At 42.3% G+C, this 25,318-nt stretch overlaps 2 long non-coding RNA genes across 8 annotated transcripts in view; both read left to right on the top strand.

Annotated features, from left to right (window-relative positions):
* Positions 1-25,318, top strand: part of LOC135342395 (uncharacterized) — a 72,984-nt gene that overhangs the window by 23,632 nt on the left and 24,034 nt on the right. The window lies entirely within an intron of this gene.
* LOC135343400 (uncharacterized) lies at positions 1,572-23,648 on the top strand. Of its 7 annotated transcripts, none has more exons than XR_010397155.1 (11): positions 1,572-4,344; positions 4,563-4,660; positions 4,827-4,928; positions 5,421-5,564; positions 17,724-18,924; positions 18,995-19,503; positions 19,553-19,666; positions 19,755-22,183; positions 22,243-22,354; positions 22,475-22,571; positions 22,618-23,648. It is a non-coding gene; the product is annotated as an uncharacterized LOC135343400 (long non-coding RNA). The 7 variants fall into 7 exon arrangements; XR_010397154.1 differs by having other exon boundaries at positions 19,553-21,589; positions 21,696-22,183; XR_010397153.1 differs by having other exon boundaries at positions 19,553-22,183; positions 22,618-22,922; positions 22,977-23,648.

Raw genomic sequence — 25,318 nt, 5'->3', positions numbered from 1 at the left:
CTGACACTTTCAGGGAGTTACCTAGCTCAACAAATTACCTAGCTCAACAAACGCGGTAGAACCACACAATCGATCTACTCACCCACTTCCTTTAAAAGGAGCTATGATGGCCACGTATATAGGTATAGAGATTATGGCAAAGAGAAAAGGTCATTTGACAGCCCTTCAGAAAGTGCATGTTCCAAGAGGACAGACCAGAGCTCGTCGAAAGAGACTGCACATGACCCAGAAGGTCCATTCAATTCAGTCACAAGAAAACAAGACACAGTTTTAAGTTAGCAGACAGCAGAGAGAATATGGGAAGATGGGGCAAAGCGTATTATATTTATGATTTATAATTATGCATATAGGAGGATGTGCAAACAATTAAGAGAGTATACATAAGAGAGTACACTTTAAATCATTTATGTATATAATTATAGGTATAGTTACATGTAGAATTCATTCAGTTTTTATGCGGACAAAATTCTGATCTCGGATAGTCCTCCAACACCCACCGAGTATTGGATTTCAGTTCTGAAACTTACGAACAATGATAGGTCGATACTACTCTTGACAAGCACATGGATGCTTGTCTAAACACCGGTATTGTCTAAACACCGGTATTCCAGATCCTCACAAAGCTCTCCTTGCCCAACTTCCTAAAGCCAAAAATCTATGTTCTTTCACAATTTTTTTGGTATTGGGCACTGTCAAGTCTTAGCAATGGCCTTCTGCTATTGTTAAATCATCAATCTCTATGCACAGGTACGACTAACAGCAGGTACGACTAACAGATAGTGTAGGTATGTTTTTCATAAGTAGACCAAGTTTAATTTCATGTTCACCAAATTCATGTAAAGTAGCGACACGTGTACCATCTGGCTAGCTGCTAATGTAATGGGGTCACCCCAAGCTTAACCTTGCTTAACCTTGTCAAATACTGTTGCCAACGTAAGTCGTGCTGGTCTGCAACTGACTCAATGTGACTCAATGTATGCATCCTCCTGATCAAAAGGTTCATTCGACTGGGGTACAAACTGGCTGTGGTCAGCACCATGTTCGTCTAACGCACACACATTTGCCTGCCATTTAAATTCTGAACCAAAGACTGATATGAACATACAGTTACCACCATGTTGTTGCACCAATTCTTCTAACACATACTGCCACAGGATCATTACTGTTAGTACCAAAATGGACGTTAGTACATTGATTGCCATCGACTACCATAGGTTGGGGTACTTCACTGTCACGCCTAATAGTTGCACAGGCAAGACTAGAGGTGCATCTAAACCAATGATACTGCATGATAAACCCTATGTTGACCTTTACAGTGACAACATTTGTACCACTTCGATTGAGAGTGAACGTGTTAATTTTCAAACTAAATAGATTGGCAATTGCACCGTCACTCAATCTGCGCACACCCAGCGCCTCATTTTGTACATCAGTCTGACAACGAACCCTTAGGCGAGGAAGACTCACACATTGCCTCGCTTGCAGACCCAGAGCTGCTCTGCAAGCGAGCGAGGCAATGTGTGAGTCTTCCTCGCCTAAGGGTTCGTTGTCAGACTGATGTACAAAATGGTCGGTCAAATAATCTACTCTTAGGGTACTGGCCATGCCCGAGATGTTGAAGCTGATATGAAACTGAGCGCCGTGTTCACCTACAAATTTACCTAATAGCGGATCGTCGCTGCTAGCCGTATGGGAAATGTCAGCGCTAGTGGTAGGAGCAATACTACCATCAAGTTTGGTTGGCATTGGTGTGACTAGGCTTGTCTTGCTCTAACATGCTCATCACCAGCTCTTGGTCATCAGAGCATTACTCAATCTCTCTGGGGATACATAGTCGTACAGGATATCGCACACAATGTCTACTTTTGATGGTTACGTATACTTTCCAGTTGGGAGTGCTGAGTGGGAGTGCTGAGTGCTACCATCTGGTAAACGGTACACGCAATGCAATTAACCTACGCTCACGGCATGATACCTCTAAAACCATCACATGTTCCCATCGACTTAGAAAGCTTTTCGAGTAGGTTGGGGTCAGCTTTAGTGTAGTATGTACATTCTGTGGCAGCTAGTACAGACAAAAGCAAGACCATTGTTTTTGTACAATGTCTGACAGTAGACATACAGTAGACATTGTATGTCTATTTTTTTTCCGCTCAACAATTTCTTGCTGAGTTTCGTTACTCCTCTTACGAGATGTAGATTGCTTATTAGCATTTTTACGTACAGCAATCTGAGGTTCGGTCTCATTAGCTCTAGCGTGAGACAGCGTCATCCGTCTCATTAGCTCTACGTGTGTGCAGTGTTCTTAGTTCTACGTACAATACTTTGAGGCTTGGGGCTCTAGCTTGAGACGTGTGTGCAGCATCCTTAGTTTTTGCTCTAGCTTGAGACGTGTGTGCAGTTCTACGTACAAGAATCTGAGGCATTATCTCTGAGGCATTATCTCTAGCTTGAGACGTTCTACGTTGCAGTCTGTGTTCTTAGCTCTACTTACAACAGTCTGAGACATGGATCGGGTATTGTAGCATTTACACACAACAGCATGGATTTTTCGCTTTACGCAATAGTCAGTCGCTAATGAAACAGTGGGTCAGTCAGTAGTCTAGTCTGTGAGATATAAGTATTAAAAAGTATTAAAGACAGAATTCAAGCAGTCTAAAAGGTATTCTGGTATACATAAAGTTTGCCTTTAGTCTCCAATGACTGTGGTGCTCCAATGACTGGTGCCAAAAAAGGTTTGTGTGTGTGTGTGTTCGTGTGGTTTGTGTGTTTTATGTGTTTTATAAAGAGCACACTCTTGAGCCAAAGTCATGGATATGGATATGGAAGAGCCAACAAAAACTATTGCAAATATGTTGTACATAAATTGAAATTGTGAGCGTGTCACATTTTTTGGTCCATCAGTATATGCCTAGGCATTCACATGACAGAGAGTTGTTTTTGAGAAATGGAACTGTTGTGAGTTTGAAATGCAAAACTGAAAAACTGATCCAAATTCACTAGGTATGTAACATGACTCATATGAATCATGATCTACTTATACTAGATCCAATTATTTACTAGGTACATGTATGTATTCTTTGTGCATTAGGCCAGTTATTAGTGAGCCTTCAAGACTCAGAGTAGATCAAGCTAGGCACCGACAGGGAAATTTGAGAAAGGGGGGGCTGCGCCAGAAATCAATGTTCTGCGACTGGAAACCACACCTCATAATTAATGACTCATGACTCATTTTGAATGATTTATGATGTTACAATTTGTAATAACAATTAATATGCAATTAATACTTTGCATCAGTACTCAGGCTGGCAGGTGTTTCATTAACTCATTGTTTAATTATGCAGTGTCACTGTGTATAGACACTGTATATAATTATCAACTATTTTGATTGTCAGGAGTACTTCTTACAACTAACATGCTCAAGGCATGATGAAACGGGGAAAACATTTGTTAGTTACAGTACCGTACCGTCCATAATAAAGCTACTGTTACTGTTCAAATAATTATGATCTCAATACCGCCTCATCTACAACTTACATCTACAACTTTTTGTTTCCACAGAACGCATCTATCCGCTTAAACATTTTGTTGACATAATTATTCTGTAAGTTTAGATTCCGTATTATGCTGCCATTCCACAAAATGTAAATGCCTCAAAAATGTCGCTCTATACAGGTATTACAGGTTTAAGCATACACGTTTAAGCATACACACACACCAACCATAGTTTTTAGTGTCTGTAAGTTTTTGCAGGGGGGTCAAATTTTTTTTTTGCCAATTTTGCTCAAAAGCAAAGCTATAGCTGTGCGTTGTCCTCGAGAACAAACCGCTTACAAGAGGACTGCGCTTACAAGAGGACTGACTTTAAAACTGGCGAAAATAAAATTTGACCACTAAAAACTAGGAGTCTGCAAGAGAAAATCCAATTAGTGACCTTAATTAGCTAAGATCAAGTAGCATAATTTTGAGACATTGAGCCAGCACAAGTATTAGCAATTTTTACTAAATGTTGGTGGAAAGTTAAAGCTCAATAGCACGACCTTTACACGTCCTTCTGTCCACGTCGTGGTATTTCTAAGATTTCTTTCACCAATAAGAAAATTAAGAAGCGTCTGTGATGTTGCAGTATAATTCTCGTGCGGTTATGATTTCATACGTAGTACCGCCCACCGCGGAACCATTTTTTAAAGTACTTCGCCCTTAGCAGTACTTTGCTAAGCTTCGCCCTTAGCAAAAAAAGCTGCGTAGCTTCGAAACCGTAGCAGTTTTCTTGGGCAACTTTGTAGCTACTCTATCAGGATCTCCTGGATTCAGCCAAGGCCACAGCGAAGGATCATTTTAGAGGTAAGTTGTAGCCTTTATAAGCGTTCTTAGCTGATGTACTATGCTTAGATACCTGCGTTAGTATGTGGAGAGTGTACTTTAGTAGTAGCTGAATATGTTTACAGACCCTTTTTAGAGTGTAGCCTACACGGTTAGATATTCAATTTTATCTTTTTGTTCAGCATTTGCCTCTGTCAAAGAAAGATGCATAACTTAGAAACTACAACCGTTTTCTTTAGGAAACTTTCTATCAAACTAGTCTACGCCAGTTACTCAGTCAGGATCTCTTGGTTTCCAATGGAACAGTCAACCAGCTGAGGCCACAGCGAAGTCAGAGGTAAGCGTGTAAAGATCGTACTTGTAGCCTTTACAAGCTGATGTACTACTTATCCAACTATGTGGATAGGCTCCTAGTTTGTGAAATAAGCTTGCGTAGCAGCTGAGATTAGGAGTGTACTGTAACACGGTTTGATATTCAAATGCTTTTCCTTTCTCGCCTCTAGCAAAGAAGGTTCATACCTTGGAAACAGTACCAGTTCTCTGGGCAACTTCGTAGTAAACTAGCCAGTATCTCCTAAGTTTCGGAACAGTCAGCGAAGGACAAGGTAAGCTTTGTGTGCATATAACTATCGTGCTTTCTGTAAGATGATTTACTGCGCTTACTCGCCGTAGATAGTACCTGTGTCTGTAAGCACAGCCTTTATCATAAACATATAATTAGCAACTAGAGTCTATAATTAAAAGCTTGTGACTGCTCTCTTGTGCCATGTCATAAAGCAGTCTGTAGAACTGTCTCCTGTGTGACAGAACCATTTCTGGCATGCCTGGCAAAACCATAGTGAGTGCTTTTATAGATTTACATAGATGACAGCGCCCTCTACATCCTTCCTGGTGATGCAAGGGGAAGTGGGCTATGGGTAGCGTCTTCGCTGTAGTATATGTCCCCACCTAGCTTCCGATCAGCTCCTCTGCCAGCCGAAGGCGAAAAGAGAGGCTTGTTTTGCTCTTGTTTAAGGGTGAGTTGAGATAGCTATTGGTTACACATACATCCATCAGAAATGAATAGATATACATGTAAAATTTATGAAATTTTGTAGGGTACCCCCTCATCTGGTCTCCTCTATCAACGCCACCCATCAACCGATTGTAGCACTGAGGGCATGGTACAGCGATCTTCTCTCCTCGCAGAGGCCGTGGACATTACACTTATTATCCTCATCAAATAATCTCCTCTGAAAAAGGTAAGCTAAAGTAATAGAATTATCATTTATATACCTGTCAGGCAGGCTTGGATCCTTAAGATCTACAGGGAAACCAACATGGTCGCTGCGAGTTGTTCCACAAGCATAGATCCCATCAAGTCTTTGAGGAGGTTTAGTGAGGTGAAATAGTTATAGTTTAGTTATAGTTATCGAAGTACACGTGGTCCCTTCAGCGAAGTAGTGAGGTCTTTGACATGCCTAGATGTTTTTCTGGTGTGCCCTGCCTTCCAGTGTAGACTTGCATGGTGTGGAAGTAGCCATACTTGCTATCAGCTAACACCCATACCTTCTTCACAGGCTTGTTGACTGCTTGAGTGACGATCTTCCCTGGAACTTAATCATTGCCTCATCAACAGCCACGTCCCGGTCTAACGAGTACGCTGCCGAACAGCGCTCATTGACTTTGTTGATGATGGGACGTACTTTTGTCAAGCGATCGTGGTGCCGGGAGTTGGGAGCGTTGTGTTGTCAGCAAAACGGAGATAGCGACGAGATAATGCAAAGAGCATGCAATATCTAGCCATATAAAATGACGACTAGTGTACACAGTCAATAATAATCAATGCGTGGGCGAACACTGCATCGTAACCTTAACAACTAAAGAACATTTATGTATAAATGTAGCTCACATTGTACCTTGATGTCAGTGTTTCCTGTCCTTGTTCTGTGCTGCTGTCTCCATAGTTGATAAATCTACTCGCGTACTGGCACTATGTAATGCTCTGGGTCGCAAAAGATCCATTCACCGACCGTAGGAAGATTTTTTGCAAAAAGCTCATAGTAGTCTGGCCACGCCCCCCCCCAACTTTGTATTCAAAGAGGCTGGAATTTGAGTTGATTTACAGTTAGCTGGCTGCTGTAGTTAAGCTAGCTCAAAAGTTCACAAGCTAAACATTGCAGCCACCCCACTTTATGTGTGTGTACAGTATAGTATTATTACTGCACTGCTTATACTATGGGACTGCATGTTTTAATGCAGTAGTGATCAAAATTCCATATTTTCAAATTCCACATTCAAATTTTTCGATTTCAGAAATTGTTTTGTCTACGAGTGAAGTGAAGAAGTGCGACTAATTTTGGGGATTGTCGTGTCACCGGTTGTCGTGTCATCGGTTGTCGTGTCACCGGTCATGCCAGCTTGCCCATATCAACCCACGTACGTACTACATTAAGGACTGGGACCTTTAACTGGGACCTTTAATTATTGCTGACTTGGCGAATTCGAAGCTCCGCCCCCACGGTAACCATGGTTTCCGCCTACTCACTCACATGATCATTTTTATTATTAGGTGCTCTAGCTGTGTGGATGCATCATGTGCAGTTCTTAAGATTAGCTATAATTTGTTGCATCGACTCCCACCCTAACCCTAACTGCTAGCTATACTGTAATCATGGGATTTGAATGCAATAAAAACTCCAAATGTACAAGCCGGCTGAAGTGGACTCCAGCACACGTGTATGAGTAAAAATAAAACATAATACTGAACAAACTCGACAATGTATCGGCACTGACGCCTTCCGCAATTGTCACACTGAAACTCACGTGCTCCCTGGAATTTACTGAATATGAACAGAATATGTTTCGTTTCATTATTATACCAGCATACTTAGCTGCATAACATGTCTACAAGGAGGCAGCTACAAGGAGGCAGCTAAATTGATCCTTTACAGAATTGTAGTTTGTTTATGATGAAGTTTTTCACAGCCGCGCATTGTCATTGACAGCGTGCGCTACTTGGAATGCCTTTGCCTTTTCAGAAGAGAAACGAGTATTGAAACTTATAACTTTTCCCTTGATCATGATCAATGTGTATTATTATTAGTAGGTTTGACAGGTACGACGTGCAATATCATAACATGGCAACAGCACAGCGCACTCTTAACCGTACTTGGTATGTTGTGTCCCAAAACCTTGTGTACCAACACTAGAGTATATATTTTGAATCAGCCCCGTCGTACTTATTGTCAAGATTGGTCCTGCTACCCACACCCGTAACATACTTACACAACTTAATCGGATGACTTAGGAGTTAGGGGAAGGTGCTCTGGATTTTTGCTGTGTATTGATAACATTTTGTGGATGTCGGACACCGCTGTTTCAAGACCAGTTTGTAATTAGAACGGACTGCAATTCAATGAAATATTGAAAAGTGGGTGTGGTTTTTGAACAATTTTATTTCCTGTTTTGTGCAAACTTATACCCATACCACTTGTTTGTTATTCATTGAAGTCATATTCATTGAAGAGTTATAATTATGAGTATACGTCTAGCATAAATAGCATACCTGAAGTGAGAGAATGGAGAGCTGAATGGAGAGCTGAGCTGAAGAAAGGAGATTTTGTGTTCAGCCACGCCCACCTATGACACTAAATGCGCATAACAACACTGCGCGTGCGCAGCTAGAAACTACACTGCACCTGTTAAAGGTATCAACTACAAGTTGTAAGTGGATGTTTTGATAGCTACTACTGACTACCAGAGTGTTTTTTTGAAGTGGAATTTGCAACAGTTTCGACAACAACAGGTATTGAACAAAATTTTTTGGCAGCAACAATAGGTCTGAAACATGACACAAATGTACGATATTTACACATGCACATTGATAGCACATTGATATATAATGAACAAAAACAGACAATTTGGAATGAGTCAAGAACATCTTGAGGCACTTTGCAGTGGTTTGTGGATCTCTCTTAAAGGCCCCTCAGGTCGGAGATATGTCTGCTCTGACAGGCACGACGACCTCCTGGAGGTGTTTGGAATAGATGTATCAGATTTAATTCACCCTAAAACATACTGCCACCCATGCAACAACATAATATATCACACACATATCACACACACACAAGAAGAGGCCAGTGATGGTAAACTGTGATTGCTACATGGACTGGCATGGTGATGATTGCCCCATGATTGCCCTGTGTGTACGAGCAGTGTTGGCCATGTGAGGGCAAGATATTAAATATACCATGTGCATGTGCTGGTACCTACAGCGCGCGTGCACAGAAGTCCGCAAACCGACATATGTCGGCTAAAGCCTAATTTATAATTCCACGTAAGTTAATGATACTTGTTAAATAGCTCAATCACTCTTGATCATTAATGTCCATTTCCCACATGGCAAGACGCATGCGCACAACATTTTAATAGGAAGTCAACTATGTACACCCACACTAAGCGGGTGTACCTAATAACAAAGTACTATTACTATAGCGTTCATCGTTACATCACTCCTCCCCTCCCCCCACGAGAAGATCGACCCGAGCTTCAGCAAATCAGTCGTTCCGGGGCTCGTACTCGTTCCCGTAGGGAGTAGCGACCGTCAGTGCGAGGTCGTAATTGGTCCGCAGCTGGCTCAGTCTGGTCACCTAGAACGGCTGAAAACGGATTCAGCAAGCACTTCACCGAGGGGCCCAGGGATTCATTTGCCTGGGTCACCAAGGGATTCAGCAGAGTCTTCTGGGTCACCAAGGGATTCAGCAGAGTTTTCTGGGTCACCAAGGGATTCAGCAGGCACTTCGCCTGGGTCACCAAGGGATTCAGGGATTCAGCAGAGTTTTCTGGGTCACCAAGGGATTCAGCAGAGTCTTCGTCTGGGACAGTGCCCTTCTGTAACAACCATTTCGGGGGTCTACCAATGGCATGGCGACGAGTACCGTACCCAAAATATCCGGCAGGTAGTTCAGGTGGACAGAAACAAATTCTCTCTTGATGCACTTGGTTCTTGGGGGTGATACACCTTAGAAACAGACCCGCGATAGGGCAGATGAGATAACTTTCTCAGCTTGCCTTGTTCTTCTTGAGGGAATTTCACCATAACCCAATCTCCGACTCGATAGTGACGTTGACGAGCTTTCTTGTCGAACTGAGTTTTATATCGGTGCTGGGCCTTACGCATCATCTCTTCCGCCAAATGTCTTGAAGTCGTTGTTCCCTGCCACCGAGTATGGGAGGTGAGGCTCAGGGGCTAACAACTCAGCTTCTACTGGGGAACGCACCATACAAAGAAACGATGGCTTCTCGCCCGTACTTTCATGTGGCGTATTTCTATATGCCCAGAGAGGCCCATACAGATGACGATCCCACTCCTTTCCATAACGAGAGGCATGTTTCCGCAACATAGATTTGACGACCAGTCCGTCGCATTGAGGGCTGTCGTGTTCAGCTTGGTTATACCGAGCGCTTTACACACATCCATCATGAGGTGAGACAGGAGGTTTGTACCCCTATCCGCATTCTGGCACTCCTACGGTAGGCGCAATCTCCTTGACCAAAATATCCACGATTCGATGGGCTTTCTCGTCTGGTATTGCATAAACCATGGGCCACTTTGTGAAGTAATCCTGGAATACTAATACGTGTTTGTTGCCGTTACTTGTCTTCGGTAGGTCCATGACGTCGACGGCCTGCAAACCTGAATCGGACGTAAGGGTGGTGGCTGATGTCTTTCACTTCCCTTCACTGTGAGGCATTCCGGGTCATTGCATCTGTGTACATACCTTCCCACCACCAATTCTTGGAGAGGGTGTTATGCAATCTTTGACCCGAGAAGTGGCCTCCGTCTTGTCCAACAAACCCTTTGTCATGTGTTTTGGCACCACGATTCTTCTGGGTGATACAGGACGTCCTCAACGACGGCAAACAACGGTGCTTGCAAGGCTCGTTAGAGTCCTTCCGTTGTTCACTGCCGAATGATGACGCTACTCCAGAAAATTCTGGATCTGCTGTCAGAAGCTCTGGGATCGTTCCGTACTTCTGTAATTCCGTAGCAGTCACCTTGGTTACCACAGGGTCATTCTAGATAATGCATCTGCATTCGCACATTGCTGGTACACACTATCTACTTCTTGAATCCCCGACCCATACACCCGGGTCCACCACCTGGCATGTTTCCCGGAGGGATTAGGTGCCTTCAACACTGCCTTAACCGCAGAGTGACTTTGTTCCGGTAAAGATAAGCTCTAAAATGACCACACTACTGCGAGAGTCCGTGATTCCATAATTTCGCTCTGCTTGGTTGAGTGAGCGACTGGCATACGTTAAAGGGTGGGTTTGGCCAGCACTGGGATAGAATAGCCCCTAGACCAAGAATACTTGCATCCGTTTCGAGAATGAATGGATCCTCCACTCGTGGGTAAGTCAGCACTGGAGCAGATGTGAGTAGATCTTTCAACATCGCAAACGCCTGCTGGCACTCTGAACCCCATCTAAAGTGTACTCCCTTTCCTTGTTAATTGATGCAAGGGCTGTTGCAAAGCCTCTAATGAACCTCCGATAAAATGAACTTAGTCCAAGAAATTGGCGAACCCCCTTTAAATTTGTTGGTTGAGGGGAATTCCTTCACAGCAGACACTTTAGTCCCCCTCAGGAGTCAGGCGGTGCCCCAGACTTCCTTAGCAATGAAATGGCACTTGCTGGGCTTTAGATTCAGCCCGGCATTCCTAATGCGCCCTAACACCTGTTGCAAGTGATCTAAGTGATCAAATCAGGGCCTTGCTCGGGATTTAATCCTGCCAGTACTTGCCTTTGGAAGACCGCTGGGGCATTCGTGAGGAGCATCACTTGGAACTCAAATAGCGGACAGCGAAGGCTGTCTTCTCTCGGGAGCTCTGGGAGAGCCAATATCCGCTGGCGTTGCCCAACTGGTCCAGCAGGTCGTCAATGCGAGGGAGTGGAAAGGTGTCTGCTTTTGTTACTGCGTTTAGTGCACGGTAGTCTACACCTGCGTCCCTTTTTTGACCATTACTACCGGGCTTGACCATGCACTGGCTGATGGACGTACTACCCCTGTCTTCTGCATATCTCACATGCTAATGGCATCCTCCGTGCTGGTACTCTCTGTGGTGGGGAGTCTGGATTGTCATCTCGGTCAGACTGGTCTCGCCTCTTTCCCCCATCTTCTAAGCTAAAGACATCATGATGTTGGGTCAGGAATGTAGTCGACTGTTGCTCATTCAGGTTCTTTATGTTAGCTAATAGTTTCTGCTTCCTCGGGCCAGCGTTGTCGTGTTCTGCTGGATGGTGACCCGCTTACAGAGGGGCCATCCAGTTTCTCCATGTCTGGGTCAACCAGCGCAACTTACTGTACGACTCCAAGAGTCACCTCTATCTGACAAGATACACCACTAGGATTAGACAGAATAAGATAGGCTAAACCGTCGCAGGAAGTGTTGATTAGGGCGTCTTCTACATGAACTCCAGTGGTTTCTCTGAGCTCATTAGAGGACTCTACCAGTAACACATCTTCACTACCGTAATGTGCATCCGTCTGGACCGGAACAACAGGACCGGAACAACAAGGCTCTGGTGTGGCAGCATATTGACTGACTGTACTAGGTGTACTCTAACAATGGCTACTCTCTCGTCAGTACTGCTACCGTGGGGGTCCTTAAGTAGTTGAAAAGGCTCTACTCTTGCATGGTAGGTGATAAGACCTTCAGAAAGGAGAAGCTGGTCTTGTGCTTCCTTCCTAACGTACACTGGGGTGTTCATGCTCTTTCCCGCAAACTCTATGTCTAGATCTAGACCAATGAGAAGGTTCTCTGGTCATAGGTTCTAGGGATCTTATCAGCCTGACCGGGTTGATCACATACAAAACAGGTACGCTTATCGCTCTTACCATTCTCATTGAGGGTGTTGGTAAATCTAGCCTTGGGGGGTGGCTTCTGATACTGTTGCCTCTTCCTCAATTCCTGGAGCCTACGCTCCTCACTCTTTGCTGCAATGCATAAGGCTGAGTAGGAGTCAACGCCAGATACGCCTGGTGCTCTCATTATTTCATAACGCAACCCCTCATGTAGTTGACCGTACAAAGGGGCATCTCTGGCCTCTGCATTGATACCATCCCGCTCATAAGCTATGCGGAAAATCCGTTCTAGTCTGTCTCCGACACTTTCTGTTTCTGACTGGACCGTGTGGCGAAAATCCTGTGCTGCTAGGGTTTTACTCCCTGGATCCTGGATCCAGTCTACACTTCAAAGTGATTGATTAGCTCCCACTCTTAGCTCCCACTCCTGCAGGGCTCTACTTCGTAAGTGGCCTGCCAACTGGAGTAGGCGGTCGCCTTCCGCCCATTCATTCCACGTGGCTGCACGTTCTTAGCGAAGGGAGCCAGTCGTCAAACCTAATGGCCCCAGTAAATGGTTCCACTGGTGGGGCATTACTTCTACGAGTAAATATGTCCGATACAGTTGGGGGATATAGTGGGGGATTCTTTTTCTCTTTCTCCGGTTATGCTAGGGGACTGCCTGTACCAGCAGCCTCAATCTTAGCCTCTGCTTCGGCTAAGTGTTCATCAAACTCGGCACATTGCTGGCCCCACAGTTCCTTCACCCTAGTGTTGGCTTTAGTGTTGGCTTTAGCAAGCCGTATCTTAAGTTCACTCACCTCTCCTTCGCGTCCATCCTCTTCGGCAGGATCCTCTTCAGCAGGGACTTCTATCTGCAGAAACACTCCTTCAGCATTCATCAGCTCAATGGAGTCTTCAGCCTCACTTCCTTGGTTCGTGTCCCAACTCTTCCAGCTTGCCCTCCAGCATAGGGTAGGTGTCTGAAGTCCCAGGTAGCCACGACTATGCGTTTGATGACGTCAGTCGGGAGCCTCGAGGTGTTCAACGAGTACAGTCTCGTCTAGCACGAGACTGTCTAGCACTTGGCAATAGCCCTTCGTCTCCAGTCGTCTCCTCGACGATTTCCGTGATCAGGTCTAGAAGCTTGTTAGTCTCGGCTCCACTGTTAAATAGCTCAATCACTCTTGATCATCCATTTCCCACATGGCAAGACCCTTGCGCACAACATTATCAACTATGTACACCCACACTAAGTGGGTGTACCTAATAACAAAGTACTATTACTATAGCGTTCATCGTTACATCACTTTGTTACATACTTATTCAACCTCCGCGTCAGAGTCATGAATAAAAATTGAGAGTGCACCTACTGATTGATTACTAGTAAGATACATACCTGTACATTGAGTGGCTGGCAGTCGTTACTCTTCACCGATAAAATAAAATTAATGCATTAACCTGCAGTGAAGGGTGCTATAAAGTAATAAGTGTGTACTGCTGTAGTTCATAAATTGCCCATACTTACAGTTGTGACAACTTGTCACACTTTGATCCTCAGGCGTACTAAAAGAAGTTTGATCAAATAATTGATATTCTAAAGTCCAGCGCCAAACAGATCGATTTTTATTTTTGACACAACATCTCGGCGAGTTGCGTGTTGACTGTACGAATTCTGTTGGCTGTACACTCTGAACCCAGGAACTCTATCGGGTATCGGGTAGCATCGGTGCTATTTTCGTACCGAGGAGAGGATGACGTAATTAAGGAATAAGCCGCGGACGATCTACTCTTATTTAATTTGTGGTAAGCTCCACAGCTTAGGTCAACAGAAGCCGTACCGAGTCCGATCTGTTGGCTAGAGTTAGACCAAGCAGAGTTAGACCAAGCTATAAAAATAGACAAGCGCAGGAAACATTTCTTAACAAACACCCTAGTAACTAACTAATAAGAATAAGTACAAGTGTTAAGTTTTTACAATACTACTCCGGACTTCTCGACTTATAATTAGTCCTTCATCTGCGTCCTACTTCATCTGCGTCCTAGCTCAAATATAGTGATCTGTGTTCGGCACGACCGTGATTTTTGGTCATGGCTATCGCTTGTCCTCAAAAATCAATGTTGGCGTTTCTGGTCCACTCATGAGTTACTCCTGGGCGGCACTAATTCGTGCAACATATTCTGCCGTGCAACATACCTCGGCACATTGCTGCTCTATGAAACTGCTCGTGTAGCCTGATGTAGACTTTCGATCATTTACATCTCCTGAAGCCAATACTTTCTTTAGGAGACTCGAATCCAGACCTTCTCATTGTTTAGAGCTTTCAAGTCCCTCGCAAGAGCTTTCTTCTCCTGCTCTTTCTTCCATTAATTTTTCATTTCACAGTGCATCCTAATAGTTTTCCTGTAGATGTCCTAACCTTGCACACCGTACTATATAATGTATATACCTACAGCACCAGCTGAACTTCAGTTGAACCCAGTTGAACCCAGATCCACACTATACGTCCACCACATGCACGTACACTACACACACACTATAGACCACAAAAGTCAATCGTGTATTGAAACGAGCTATTAGTCTATGCATTATTGTTCATGATGGCTCTTGGGATAGGTTTATAGTTGACCTGCTTCTGGTTCCAGAACAGGTCATACACTTCCCAAGAGTCGGCATGATATTATTATATAGACTAACAAAGGCTACCAGGTATACAAACCATGACTTACGTACATACGTACGTACCTGCAGGCCAGGTACACTACATGTCTACATGATGTAGTCTCATGAATCAGCCTGGTCCGACAACCTACTTTTTAAATCTTGTAAGCACATCTCATGAATCAGCCTGGTCCGACACTGGGTGAAATCTTCTCCTGAAATCTAATCTTATTGTAATCTCAGTGGTCATTTGAGTGTACTGCACCTGTACTGCACAGGCTAGCCTGAGAGTTTCTCCACATGCACAGGAACAGAAAGGTACTATTAGGATAACAGTATCATTATTATATTATGTACACATCTCAGAATCTGAAACTAGCAACCCTCCATTTCACCTCGATCTTTCACTTGGAAACGTAAAGTTACGTATGAATTGCTTTATGGTAGCAGTTTCGATGTGATCTCTCTCATGCGGTCAGTGTCAACTGCCTGCTTGCCTCGGGATATGATGTTGCTGATGTGATTTCTACTATGGACATCCTGGAAATTCTATAGAAACGATAGAGAAGTCTCCAATCACCTGGCCACAGAATAAGGATAAGTTCATAAGCCTGAGGATAAAATGCCAAACAGAATGCATAGTACGGATAGTGACACAGAGTTTGCTTGTATCACAAAGAAAGTGAGACGCAGCATTTCTGCCTGGAATCAATCAAGTGAAACATTTGAGACTCACTTCTCGTATGTGTGACGTGCATTGCATGTCAAACAAGAATTCACCTGCAGCCCAGTAGAATCACACGTTACCAAGTGCAAAATACTCATGAATGGAGGAGGTACTTTGGCAGCGTTTTCAGTGTCCACTGCTCAGTCATTAGAACTGCTCAGTCATTAGACACTGACTCAGAACATTCTACGAAGCACACGCCACCTGACTGACTACTCTCTCAACGAGCAAACACCTGAACGTTCTGCCTACTCTCTCAACGAGCAAACACATGCCCACCCTCTCAACGAGCAACCACCTGAACGTTTTGCCTACCCTCTTGCCTACCCTCTCAATGAGCAACCACCTGAACTACCCTCTCAAGGAGCAACCACCTGAACGTTTCGCCTACGCAACCACCTGCCTACGGCAGCAATCGACAGTGCTACCTGAAGACATCAAAGCTCAGAATTTTGAAGAGGCCCCTCTCTTCCGTACGATATAAAGGAGCACAATGTTTCCGTTATGGTAGGCACAAGAGAAAATTAGAGACTGTACAAATCTGTCCAGATCAAACTAACTTTTTCAATGAAATTGATCAACTCACCACTGAAAAACAAAAAGTTACAACACTTACTCAGAAATAACGACTATGAAATGTCACCTGACTTACTCAATAAAAAAATGCCACCACATGGGCGACACTGTTTATTTGCCTATGATTTTTTACAACAGAACTGGGAGTTCCGCCAAAACTTAGAACCTTTAAACCCCTTTTTTGACACTCTTGTACTATGCACCGTAACATGATGTGCTCAGTGGTAAACTTGTTATCAGTTCCAAAGCATGCTAAGCAGAATGGTGGAATGTTCACAGATAACGGTTTAGCCATTGTTTATACATATGCATACCTAGCCTCTATAGCCTCTCTATAGCCTCAAATGAAACAGCCAAGAATTTGGGAAGGCGAACAAAACCAACGCACCCGGGATATTACTCTAGTCATTTAGCAATATGTTCATTGACTGCAATGCAGGTCTAAATGTAATGTATTGTTGGACCTAGCCAAGTTCCTGGCACCCATGGTTTTGCTTACAAAGGCCTAGCCTACGTCCAAGATATTGTCCACATCGGAGTGAAATTAAAGTGCAGACTTCTCTACCAATGGGTAGTGCCATATTACGAACGGTAAAGTTACGGGAAAAAGACATCATCTGTTACCTGATACAAAACAGTACACTAAACACTTAATGCACATTCTCTCGATTCGAAATGAGCACCCTGATTCGTTTTTGCCACCATGTGTAGAACAGCACGAAGTATGAATAGCATGTTTTCAAATGTTATCAAGTTTGGGATGCTGGGTTTGTTAAGACGTGTACATCGGTAGAATCCAACATTGAAGCAAAAAGTGGTACAAACTCTCTCTCTCTCTCTCTCGCACCTCATTGTTCAGTGAAATCACTGATACTGACATAGCCAAGGCTATAGTCAGATCCAAGACTTCAGCATTCTCTTCCTGAATCAAACTCGAAGGAAACGAGTGAGGAACAAGGAACCTTTTTCTTCTGACAGTGTCACACTTCTAAAGAATTATAGTGTTGAATCATAGATACTATAAATTACATGGATATGAAACGACCGTAGTTTACGGTTAGTATGCGGACTTTTTCTGGGACACTCATTTCAAGATTTACAGAGTTTTTAAAAAGAGCTACAGCTCTACTTGTTTCTGTTTAATTTGCAGTGATTTTCAACTAACTCTACAACCACCAACCACCTGTCAGAAGTAAGTTTTATCAGTGATTAGCTCACTCAGTGCGTTTTACAGCTGATTAATCAGGCTCGTTTAGCGCGTGTTTCAACCTTTGTGACTGCGCAGTGCTGAGTTTATTTTATATGAAGCAGTTAGCTAATATATATATTTATGTCTTCCATATGGTTTGTTTTGTATAAGGCTGTGACTTCTGGATAAATTATCATAATTTGTGCTGCAAAGTAGGTCTCTTTGTGTCACTTGTGTCACTTGATATATATGCCTACAATTATTTTTATCAGCCAGTTCAAAGGCATCTTTATGTCTTGCAAAAGGTTTTAGTTGTCTCTAAATATTGCTAGAAATCAATAAAATGTACTAAAGATTTCTCGCCTTCAAATAAGCTGATAATTGCACATGGGCTTATACATGTTTGTTTTCTTTACAGCCTGATTATGCCCAAAAAGGAGTTCGGGCTTTCTTTGAGCGACGTAAATACCCAACAAAAACAACTACCATCAGAGAAGAAAGTACAGAGGCGGCAGAGCAATTTACCATTTGCTCGCTTCACTTGCTTGCCTATGGTTGGGGCCGACATACAAAGTCGAGAAAGATCCACCTGTACAAGTGAAGAAGTCTGTATTAGTGAAAGAAAAAGAAGATCTTACGTGGATAGTCTTTTACAATACCAAGCAGCTAGATGCAGTTTACTAAAAGATGTCCATTCAACCCTATTAAGAGTGATTGATACTGCTGTTCTTTGTCCTGGGAATCCTGAGGCGCATTTTGTAACACTCTGCACGAAAAGACGTGGAGAAGACAAGGCGCTAGTTGAGCAGAGGCCAGGTGCATACTTCTACGGTGAGAACAGTAGACTGTGAGTAGTTATGTAGCAGAAGGAGTGCCAATCCCACCCGATGTTCCAAGTGTCAGATATTACCAGATATTACGGCCAACGCTTAGGAGTAGTCTGTCTCGATCAAATCATTCTGATGAGTTACTACGTACCTCCTAGCTCTCAAGAGAAAACTGTCCGTCTCAAGAATATGCACACGTCCTTGACTTCACTGAAGAAGAAAAATAAGCGAATTCAGCTCAAAGTGCACATACTTGAGAAAGAAGCTGTCTCTCTCCACCCTGAGCAGTCTACTGATATAAGTGATCTCATCTCTGAATTAAACCCCACTGTTGAACAGTAGTTTCCCCCAGACTCACCCCAGCACATCTTTTGGGAGCAGCAACGTCGTCGGTTCAAAGAGAAACGCCAAATGAAATGGCATCCACTGGAATCCACTACTTATTCGGTTTGCTCTTAATTTAAAATACCTCTCATCAAATGCCTACCGAGCTAAGTCAGGTATGATCGCTTTGCCTTCCGAGAGAAGTTTGTTTGATTACACCCATTGGGTCACACCACACACTGGTGTTCAGTGCGATCGATGGAGTCTGAGCTATCGTCAAAGCCTCATCACATCGCTTTGAGCATGGATGAAATGAAGATTAAAAGTGGCACACTGGTACTTCGACTGGCTTTGTAGACTTGGGTGAAGTGAATGCAGATTCTCACAACGCTACAGAGAGCCTTTGCCTTTATGGCCAGAGCTGTATTTAAACCTGCTCACTACTTCAGCACAGGACAAATCTATCAGGTATGTTTAGTACATGTATTATATTTTGCCATAGATTATACTTAATTTATAGTATCTGTGATTCATGCAGCTGAGAAGATATTTCCGATGGCTTGGGATGTGATAGATACCCTTGAGCTGTATGAATTGCCTGTGACATCTCTGACTAGTGATGGAGCGCAACAAAATAGGCGATTTTACCACCTCTGTGTCTAAGTCATTTGAATTTTGATCGAAGCGATCATGCGTGTGTTTATTATTCTACCGCCCTCATGGAGAACTGATCGGTTGGAAGACCATTGAAAGTTTGTACCTTAGTGAGACTACTACGTCGACTATGGGAGTTAGACTCTGCCACAAGCACCATGTGTGGCTAACGTCCCATAACCGCATGCGTGTATACTTGGCAGCAGGGTCATTTGTTCCTGTGTATATGAATTATATCATTTTTTTACCATGACATAGCCTGGAATATATGAACCGTGACACAGAGCTGTTTATCAGGATTGTGGATCAATTCTTTGACTATTTAAATGTCAAAAACTCAAAGTTGTGTGACGCAGGGCACCGTATAAGAACTCACGAGATGAGCGCTTGAAGGTACTGTGTACTCAAATGTAGTATTTATTTACAATTGCCAACTTTTCAGTGGCTTTCTGGATACTTCATTGACGATTGGGATCAGCCAGCAGAACTGAACTGACCCCGAGCCAAAGACAAAAAATGTGTTTAAGCGCACCAACCAAGGAGGGAATGAAATTAAGTCAGTTGTTGCAGTGCGTAGTCATAGATACTATAATGTGTGATATGATAACTTAATTTTGTGTTACCAAAGTTACCAAAACTACCAGGAGCTAACTATATTCTAAGTGAAGTCTTCTCTTTGGAACGCTACTTTTCCAAACAGCGACAGTAGCAACGAGAACCCATTGGTGCCATTCAATGCCTCAACGCAGAGCACTAGGATCACTAGGATGTCAAAACTATGAATGTCACAAGAGAATGTCACAAGAGAGGACTCAGCAGACAAGCTTGCGGAACCACGACGACGTATTAACACACCTGTTCTTAAATTTTAGTGCCATGCTTAATTTGTATAATTATATAATTGTACATTGAAATTTTCATGTAAATATTCTAAATGATGCCACTGTGCATAGAATTATGTGCATAGAATTATCATGAAAAAAGAGCAAGTTAATTATTCCTTTAGAGTATCGTTTCACAAAGTTCATAGTCCAGCCTTTGGCAGCCACGTACTGTAGTCCACAAGAACTCAATACTGTACTTCTCGTACTGTAGAGGCTCTCCCACTGCTCAAGAATGGACTCACTTTGCAGCACCTCATGAATGATTGCGCTTACGGCTGTGAGTAGGATACTTCCAAATGACACCATCTCAATCGATTCAAAAAGTCGAGCCACTTCATTACTAATGTGGAACAGCCCACCTCTGTCAACCAAATTTGACCATGTTCTAGTGTAGTCAGCAAGAGAGTCAATATCACCAGGTTGATGTGATGCCAGGTTGATGTGATGCTTTCATCTTGGATAGGACCTGAACAAATAAATCGTTTTTCTTCTGTAAAGCCACTTTCTTTGTGGACCGCTTGTTGTACTTTTTAAGAAGAGATGCAGCCCTGCCATGTACATCACAGCATTCTGTTCCATCTGGTTCAAACCGGAGCATCGCAAGCCTTGATAAGGGCTTTCAGGAGCCTGTCCATTAATAGCTGAAGAAGGAGTCGCGATTCATCGAGAGTAATGTTGTTGTGTCATGAAGGCGTTCCAAATAAAAAAATTGTTCTCGTCGGAATTCCTTATTGTATGAAATTGTTTCTTTGAGACGTGGATGGCTTTGAGAGGTGGATGGGAGCTTAAAGTGTTTCCCTTCAGCAACACACGAGCCAACTTCTGGTGAGGTAAGGCTACCTGGGAAATAGCAACTTGTACTTTTCGACCTCGGGGTGATCTTTGGATTGCTTGTTCTTCTCTCAAGTTACTTGTGAAGTAACGACAGAAAACCTTCACCCTTTTCAGGAACTGCAACAGTGTCCTACAAAGAACAATCTGTAGGTATAAAGGAGAATAGGTGACCTGACTATAAATATTGTGTAGCTAGATCTATACATAACTTGCAATAGTGGATCTAGATCTGGGAATCAAGATGATATCAGAGCATCATTTTCAACCAAGACTTCATCAAAACTCTGGTCTAAGCTTGTGTCTAAGACGCTACTAACAGCCATTTTTAATTCTTGAAGTATACGGAATATCGTATACTAGTCCGTTACATCCGAGCGGAAACTACCGTCGTTTCATATCCATGTAATTTATAGTATCTATGGTTGAACCTTGGAGACATGTGTGTTTTTGAAACGGATAATAAAATAATGGTCAATACCTTGATTTAAGGCGACCCTCCAAATATGCGACACCCAGGAGTTTCAGCAATTTTCTGACCTCTAAAAGCTGCACTGACAATTATTTTTTAATGTCGCATCCAAAATAACTGACTACTTTAAAGTTGCAACAGAAGAGGAGATTAGACAGGCTGCCATTTGGCAGTTGGGAGGCCAAGAAAAAGCACTGTGCATAACCTGCAGCTACTGGTAGTGTATTTAGCAATGTGAATGACAGTGGTAGTGGAGCAGGGGCCGTGGGTAGTGAAGAAGGATCTGAAACTTGTAAGTACCTGTCTGTAGTGTTGAATTGTAAATTGTAAGAACTAAGTAACTGCGGGTAGATCATCTGAGTCAGTCTCTCTATGCAACAATTAAATTATTCCTGTAGGTGAGCCAGCTCCGGCTCCAAAGATTCATCGAAGATATTCTTATTCACAGATTGCTGATTACGCCAGGATGAACGGCCTGAGACCTGCAGAGAAAAAGTATGGTGTGCATCGGAGGAATATAGATCGATGGAAAAAAATTAGAGTTAGTGAGTTTAGTAAACAAGAGCTAAAAAAGTCCTTCAATAGAAAGGGCCAAGGAAGGAACCTCTACTATCCAACGGTTGTAGATGACGAGCTTGTGCAATGGGTGCTGGAAATGCGTGACCTTCAATTGGCTGTTAGTTCTGAAATGATGAAGAAGATTCGCACATCACACATGACCCGTTGGAAATCGTCGCATAGCACATAGTACATAGCGCGACCACCGTAGCTATGGCCCGTGTGTATTGAGCCAACATTAAAATTTAATAGCCAAGGCCAAAGTTGTAATCACCCCTCACTGTGCTACATTTGCAGCGTCCAATGGGTGGCTTGAGAAATTTTTGAGGTATAAGTTTAATTGTTATAATACTTTATTTATAATACTTTATTTACTCACCTGTACAGGCGACACTGTCTTGTTTTTCGTCAGAAAACTCCCAAAGAATTTGGAAGAGCATATTGAAAAGTTCTCGCATGACATAAGAAAGCTCAGAGAAAAGACAGATGTTCCCAATTGGTGAGAAATAATAATTATAAGCTATTAGACTCTATCAGGTGTTAGTTGTAAACTGTGTATATACTTTAGCGTCTGTTTCACTTGAATCAGAGTTCTATATTCACAAGTCCAATTGTACAGCTAGCGTCTTGGCAATATGGATGAGACTCCAGCCTATTTGTGCCTGGGAAAACGATTCACAAAAAAGGAGCCAGAACCATTAAGATTAGGACAACTGGTAAGATAGTGACTTAATTATAGATTTACCATCATTCTTTATACAGGGGCAGAGAAACGTCATCTAACAGTTGTGCTCACTTGCACTGCTGATGGAGGGGTTTTTGCCTCCGATGATTATCTTCAAAGGGGAAAACAAATCGTACCATCAATAAGCTAATCGTTCCAAAGTATTTTGTTGTTGTAACCCAGCCGAAGGCTTGAATGGATGATCCGCTCATGTTGAGTGACGAGATTTGAATGCCGGGTTATACCGAGTCCATTCTTTGCCTGGACTCATTTAGAGCACATATCTCTGCATCCACTGATGGAAAGCTCAGGACCAACAATGTACATGCCTCTGTTATTCCGGGTGGGTGCACTTCTATACTTCAATGTTTGCTTGAACAAGCCTTTCAAATCACAGGAATACATGCTAAGCAAGATAAGGATAATCCAATAGGCAAGATTCCTTCCCCAAGTCGCCAACTTATTGTTAATTGGGTGGATGGAAGAATATAAAAATTAGGAAGGAGGCAATTGCAAAATCGTTTAATGCTTTTGGGACATGGGAGGAAAAACTCGTACGAAATGATGACCTAAAAAATGAAATCGATGATCCATTTGATGACGTTTCCAGTGATCCGGATTCCAGTGATGGTTTGGACTGCTCTGAATGTTCCTTCCTAGCTGGAGAATGGTCAGAAATTGACAGTGATTTCTGCTTGAACTTATCAAGCTCATGCAAGATCATTTATTATTATAATACAGTATCATGTGTTTCACATAATTATTAATCATACAGTGCAACGAGTAGATTTTTTTTTATATCACATTTTGTGGCATATCTTCTAAGTGATGTGATCTATTTGAGTGCAGGTACTGAAAGTTCAATTATTGGCGGTCCTAAGTGATATGATCTATTTGAGTGCAGGTACTGAAAGTTCAATTATTGGCGCTTCCATTGGACCACCACCTGTTACATCATATGACATCATCACTATGAAATGGCTGTCTGAAGATGTGTACCTCCGAAAATATGTTAGGAATAGAAGTAGCTTATTTGTTTGAGTTAAGATCTGAAATTTGTTGTGCATGTACCTGAGCTCATCTTTTGAGCTTCAACGGAAGTTTGGGCTACTAGTAAGTTCTGAGAAATACTGCATTTTGTTGTTTTTTGGTGGCAAATAATTATGTTACTTTCGATTTTATGCTAGTTAAAATCTGATTTTTGAGAAGGATGTACTACAATTCATTTGCAGGAGCTAAACAAGTCTCTTTTTTGCTAGAGCGGCCCTTCTTGTCAAAAATGGTGATTTTGCTCCGTTTTGCTACTTTTGCTGACGTATGCAATGATATTCATTGATTTGTGACATCACAAATCCATCTTGTTGTTATTTGCTACATCCAAAGGTCATGTGATGTCTACCTGCAAATACACAGTTGGTGTTGGTCATTCTGTGTCACAGGGGCTGCTTACTACCAAATCGCCCCAAAAGTCATAAAAAGCACTGTTTTTGACAAGATGGGCTGCTCTAGCTAGCCTAACTCCTGTAAGTTAGTACAGATGAAAAGTACACTATTGTAGTACATGCTGCTCAAAAATCAGACCTTAACTAATATAAAATCGAAAGTTGTATTCCTTACATATTTGCGACCAAAAAACAACAAAATGCAGTATTTCTCAGAACTTACTAGTAGCCCAGACTTCCGTTGAAGCTCAAAAGATGAGCAATATGCTCAGGTACATGCACAACAAATTTCAGATCTTAACTCAAACAAATCAAACAAATAAGCTACTTCTATTCCTAATATATTTTCGGAAGTACACATCTTCAGACAGCCGTTTTATACTGATGATGTCATGTGATGTAACAGGTGGTGGTCCAATGGAAGCACCAATAGTTGAACTTTTAGTACCTGCACTCAAATAGATCATATCTTTAGAAGATATGCCACAAAATGTAAAATGTAAAAAATGCAACCAAAGAGAGTAGATTTTTTTTTGGTACACATTTTATCGTTTTTGCGAACTACACATCCAGTCTCTCTAACAACTTCTCTGCCTTCTTGACCAATCCTTTATCGCCGCAAAATATATATTTACATGGAATGTCAAGCCCTCCTTGATTTAGATCGTGTGCAAATGCCTTTGGTCCTGTAACTTTAGCTTCTATGTTGCCACCCCTATTTAAGAATGACCAGAATATTATTGAATACTTCATGGGAACATGCCCGTCCAACAACAGTAGTACTTACACACACTGTTTTGTAGTGGTGATAGCCACGAATTGTTGCATCTATCTCAAAATCGAATATTGTTGTTTGAACTTTGACCTGGTAAGTACTTAACTTTACCTCCAATTACATGCGACCCTCTAAATATGCGACACCAGGACTAATTTTCAATATAATTTTCAACCTCCAAAAGATGCGACCTCTGGCTGTTTTTTTTTCTTCTTTAAACAATATTTGATGCATTGCATACAGGTAAGGACAGAAAATAGCTTATTTATAGCTAATGGTAATGTCAACCTAAAATGTCAACCTAAAAACAAGACAACAAAAATTATTAAGGAAAAAGAAAAAAAAAACAGAAACATAGAATATAACACAACAAAAACAAAACAAGCAAACAAAACAAAACAAGGACAACTAGTTAGTACTACGTACTAAAAAGACAATGTAATTTCTTTTTAAAACTAAAAGAATCTAAAAGAATCTACAATAAACCTAGGTAAAGTAAGTAATAACTTCTATAAAAAAGGA

The sequence above is a fragment of the Halichondria panicea genome, chromosome 10 (assembly GCF_963675165.1).
Source record: "Halichondria panicea chromosome 10, odHalPani1.1, whole genome shotgun sequence".
In the NCBI taxonomy this organism is placed as follows: domain Eukaryota; kingdom Metazoa; phylum Porifera; class Demospongiae; order Suberitida; family Halichondriidae; genus Halichondria; species Halichondria panicea.
Note: the sequence above shows the minus strand (reverse complement) of the source record. Positions and strands in the feature narration are given on the sequence as shown.